This window comes from Glandiceps talaboti, chromosome 4 (genome assembly GCF_964340395.1).
Source record: "Glandiceps talaboti chromosome 4, keGlaTala1.1, whole genome shotgun sequence".
NCBI classification, from domain to species: Eukaryota; Metazoa; Hemichordata; class Enteropneusta; family Spengelidae; genus Glandiceps; species Glandiceps talaboti.
In genome coordinates this window covers 27,759,214-27,765,213 of record NC_135552.1, presented here as the reverse complement: position 1 = coordinate 27,765,213, position 6,000 = coordinate 27,759,214, and positions in this window count along the sequence as shown.

Here is a 6,000-nt window from a genome sequence, read left to right as displayed (position 1 = left end):
ACTAAACCTCAACACTATTTTAAATTCAGCTGTATTACCATATGTTGCCAAAATGGGCATAACTCTTCCAGTGGAGACCAAGTGCCACAACATGCATGTACATATCTATAACACTGGTGGCGCTGTCATGTGTAATTCATCATGTCAGTGCAATAAGGGCATATCAGCTATTGTATTGTATAGCAGATACAGCCGCCTTGCACTGATGTGACAAGAAACTATGTTAACATCTGAAAGTGATATCCATCAATGGTATATTTAAAAGTGGTTGACTTTGAAGATAGTAATATCCATCAATGGTATATTTCATGCACTGAACTTGTGAGATATACAAGATTTATTTATTTCATTATACATATTGGCACACAAATCAAAAGTAGTGCGTACTTCATAACCGAAATGAAGTATACTAGCATTTCTTAAAGAGTACATTTCCACGTTTTGTTGGTCATTAACTGTGATTAAAGATTATTTTCACATGTTTTGCAAATAAAAAACTTACAGATTACAGCATTCATTTTTACACAAAGACTATTGGTTTTTAAAGTCGTCATATTATTGAAATCAAGTGATGTTCATCTTGGATTATTAGAGGTTTTAATTTCCCTGCATTTCAAAGTTAAAACTTAACGGAGGAATTCAAAATTAACAAACTTTGATGATTCAATATGTATCAAAATCCTGAGATAGTGAAGAAAGGTTAGTAATGTGGGAGTATTAGATTGTACCATGGCTGATTTGTTAGATTTAAGGGATTTTTTTAAAAACAAAGGTCTTAGCTCTTGTATAAGTTTTCTTGTGACTGCAATATTTGATTCTGTTAATGTACTGCAATATATCTTGTGTAACACTTGACTACATTCTTGTGTAACACTTGAAAGATTTTTGTCAAAAGTTCCTCAGACACAATTGTATTTTCAGACAGGCAAGAGACGTCTTCCGATTCTCATCATCATCACCAGATTCATCTTTTTCTGTTTCCGTTGATGGGTTGATTTTGTTGTCATGTCAACATAATCTCTATGACATTATCATCTTTGCATGCCATCATAATCTATGTACATTGCTGAACCACGGTACATTGTTTTCTGTAGAAACAAAAGAACATGATGTAGTGGACATGTGGTGGCGCTATTGTTGTCCGCTCATTTCTGCTGTAAACCCGACAATCTAGTATAGTATCATACTAGTTGGTATTGTTCCAGTAATGTATTTTATCTTGCCTTTTTGTCAATAAATGCACATTATCTGAAGCACTTGTGTTTTTTTCTGATTTTCTGTAATACATGTACTTGCACGACTGTAAAGAGAAGACATTCTCATATTTAAAGCTACCGAATGTGTTGTCATTTATATGAAATGTTTATTTTCTTAATCTTAAAGTTACAAACAATAATATTTGACAAATACAATCTTCAAAACATATGTAACTAGCTCGAGGTTGACATCAAATGATTTGTTTTGACACACATTTTGACTTGATAGTAGAGAAACTAGACAAGAAAAGTTACAATTTTTGTACGTAAACATTTTACTCTATCATACTGAGTTTCCAAATGTAGACAACTATCAAAGTGAGGCAGTATATTCCTGTCAGACTGACAGATAAAAACTATTTGTTCCAGAGTTTGTCTTCAACAGACACTTACGTCTTTTCAGGGTAAAAACTCTTTCACCTCGTTGTGACCTCTAATATATTTGTTACACTTTCTGTTGCGATTTGCTATGAAAACCCCGGTCTTGTGGGTGTTTTATATAAAGTTCGTATTAAAATGTGACAATCCATCTACCTTCATGATGCATTTAGAAATATAATGGGTTTGCAACGTTACAGTAAACATAATATTAGTTTGGCCCTAAACAATACCTACTCGACTCTAGATCTTCTGACACGTTAGTTTTCCCCTTTCAGTGTTCATACAAAAAAAAGCAAACATGTTTTTGTTTTTATTTCATTTACAAGAACAGATTTATTTATTGCAATCGTCATATCAGTTTATCCTAACACCTTGACTTGGATACGGAGTTGTACACTCCATATAGCATATGATGTATCTGTCAGGCAGTTACTTCTCGATTGGGATACTGGGTTGTACTCTCCATAGCATATGATGTATCTGTCAGGCAGTTACTTCTCGATTGGGACACTGGGTTGTACACTCCATAGCATATGATGTATCTGTTAGGCAGTTACTTCTCGATTGGGATACTGGGTTGTACTCTCCATAGCATGTGATGTATCTGTTAGGCAGTTACTTCTCGATTGGGATACTGGGTCGTACACTCCATATAGCATATGATGTATCTGTTAGGCAGTTACTTCTCGATTGGGATACTGGGTTGTACACTCCATAGCATATGATGTATCTGTTAGGCAGTTACTTCTCGATTGGGATACTGGGTTGTACTCTCCATAGCATGTGATGTATCTGTTAATTAGGCAGTTACTTCTCGATTGGGATACTGGGTTGTACACTCCATAGCATGTGACGTATCTGTTAATTAGGCAGTTACTTCTCGATTGGGATACTGGGTTGTACACTCCATAGCATGTGACGTATCTGTTAGGCAGTTACTTCTCGATTGGGATACTGGGTTGTACACTCCATATAGCATATGATGTATCTGTTAGGCAGTTACTTCTCGATTGGGATACTGGGTTGTACACTCCATATAGCATATGACGTATCTGTTAGGCAGTTACTTCTCGATTGGGATACTGGGTTGTACACTCCATATAGCATATGATGTATCTGTTAGGCAGTTACTTCTCGATTGGGATACTGGGTTGTACACTCCATATAGCATATGATGTATCTGTTAGGCAGTTACTTCTCGATTGGGATACTGGGTTGTACACTCCATATAGCATATGATGTATCTGTTAGGCAGTTACTTCTCGATTGGGATACTGGGTTGTACACTCCATAGCATATGATGTATCTGTCAGGCAGTTACTTCTCGATTGGGATACTGGGTTGTACACTCCATAGCATATGATGTATCTGTTAGGCAGTTACTTCTCGATTGGGATACTGGGTTGTACACTCCATATAGCATATGACGTATCTGTTAGGCAGTTACTTCTCGATTGGGACACTGGGTTGTACACTCCATAGCATATGATGTATCTGTTAGGCAGTTACTTCTCGATTGGGATACTGGGTTGTACTCTCCATAGCATGTGACGTATCTGTTAGGCAGTTACTTCTCGATTGGGATACTGGGTTGTACTCTCCATAGCATGTGATGTATCTGTTAGGCAGTTACTTCTCGATTGGGATACTGGGTTGTACACTCCATAGCATGTGATGTATCTGTTAGGCAGTTACTTCTCGATTGGGATACTGGGTTGTACACTCCATAGCATATGATGTATCTGTCAGGCAGTTACTTCTCGATTGGGATACTGGGTTGTACACTCCATAGCATATGATGTATCTGTCAGGCAGTTACTTCTCGATTGGGATACTGGGTTGTACACTCCATATAGCATATGATGTATCTGTTAGGCAGTTACTTCTCGATTGGGATACTGGGTTGTACACTCCATATAGCATATGATGTATCTGTCAGGCAGTTACTTCTCGATTGGGATACTGGGTTGTACACTCCATATAGCATATGACGTATCTGTTAGGCAGTTACTTCTCGATTGGGATACTGGGTTGTACTCTCCATAGCATATGATGTATCTGTCAGGCAGTTACTTCTCGATTGGGATACTGGGTTGTACACTCCATAGCATATGATGTATCTGTTAGGCAGTTACTTCTCGATTGGGATACTGGGTTGTACACTCCATAGCATATGATGTATCTGTTAGGCAGTTACTTCTCGATTGGGATACTGGGTTGTACACTCCATATAGCATATGATGTATCTGTTAGGCAGTTACTTCTCGATTGGGATACTGGGTTGTACACTCCATAGCATATGATGTATCTGTTAGGCAGTTACTTCTCGATTGGGATACTGGGTTGTACACTCCATAGCATATGATGTATCTGTTAGGCAGTTACTTCTCGATTGGGATACTGGGTTGTACACTCCATAGCATGTGATGTATCTGTTAGGCAGTTACTTCTCGATTGGGATACTGGGTTGTACACTCCATATAGCATATGATGTATCTGTCAGGCAGTTACTTCTCGATTGGGATACTGGGTTGTACACTCCATATAGCATATGACGTATCTGTTAGGCAGTTACTTCTCGATTGGGATACTGGGTTGTACACTCCATAGCATATGATGTATCTGTCAGGCAGTTACTTCTCGATTGGGATACTGGGTTGTACACTCCATATAGCATATGACGTATCTGTTAGGCAGTTACTTCTCGATTGGGATACTGGGTTGTACACTCCATATAGCATATGACGTATCTGTTAGGCAGTTACTTCTCGATTGGGATACTGGGTTGTACACTCCATAGCATGTGATGTATCTGTCAGGCAGTTACTTCTCGATTGGGATACTGGGTTGTACACTCCATAGCATGTGATGTATCTGTTAGGCAGTTACTTCTCGATTGGGATACTGGGTTGTACTCTCCATAGCATGTGATGTATCTGTTAGGCAGTTACTTCTCGATTGGGACACTGGGTTGTACACTCCATAGCATGTGATGTATCTGTTAGGCAGTTACTTCTCGATTGGGATACTGGGTTGTACTCTCCATAGCATATGATGTATCTGTTAGGCAGTTACTTCTCGATTGGGACACTGGGTTGTACACTCCATAGCATATGATGTATCTGTTAGGCAGTTACTTCTCGATTGGGATACTGGGTTGTACTCTCCATAGCATGTGACGTATCTGTTAGGCAGTTACTTCTCGATTGGGATACTGGGTTGTACACTCCATAGCATGTGACGTATCTGTTAGGCAGTTACTTCTCGATTGGGATACTGGGTTGTACACTCCATAGCATGTGATGTATCTGTTAGGCAGTTACTTCTCGATTGGGATACGGGGTTGTACACTCCATAGCATGTGATGTATCTGTTAGGCAGTTACTTCTCGATTGGGATACGGAGTTGTACTCTCCATAGCATGTGATGTATCTGTTAGGCAGTTACTTCTCGATTGGGACACTGGATTGTACTTTCCATATAGCATATGATGTATCTGTCAGGCAGTTACTTCTCGATTGGGACACTGGATTGTACTTTCCATATAGCATATGATGTATCTGTCAGGCAGTTACTTCTCGATTGGGATACTGGGTTGTACACTCCATAGCATATGATGTATCTGTTAGGCAGTTACTTCTCGATTGGGATACGGAGTTGTACTCTCCATAGCATATGATGTATCTGTTAGGCAGTTACTTCTCGATTGGGACACTGGATTGTACTTTCCATATAGCATATGATGTATCTGTCAGGCAGTTACTTCTCGATTGGGACACTGGATTGTACTTTCCATATAGCATATGATGTATCTGTCAGGCAGTTACTTCTCGATTGGGACACTGGATTGTACTTTCCATATAGCATATGATGTATCTGTCAGGCAGTTATTTCTCGATTGGGATACTGGGTTGTACACTCCATAGCATACGATGTATCTGTTGTAGGCAGTTACTTCTCGATTGAATTATTTTATGCAATACAAGGTTGGTCATTGCAATGTTACATCCCAGTTTTCATCGCTTTGTATCGATAATCAATTGTAAGTATAAAAGAAAATTTGTTGATTTCTTCCTAGATCCTGTGCATGTACAGTAGTTCCAAAGGAGAGACTGAAATATACACGTGTCACGTATACAGTAGAATTTATATAATCACGATATCTTAAAACTTTGATCACCATTACTAGAAAACTACGAAGTATTTTGATTGTTTGATGCTTTGATCCCTTTAGTGTACAACTATTTCCCGTCAGACTGTGCAAGCACAATTCACTTACATTTGTTCAAACATTAATTGTTCGCATCTCACATTAATTCTAAGTGAGATAAATATAACTTAGGACCTAAACTGTCTGTTAATT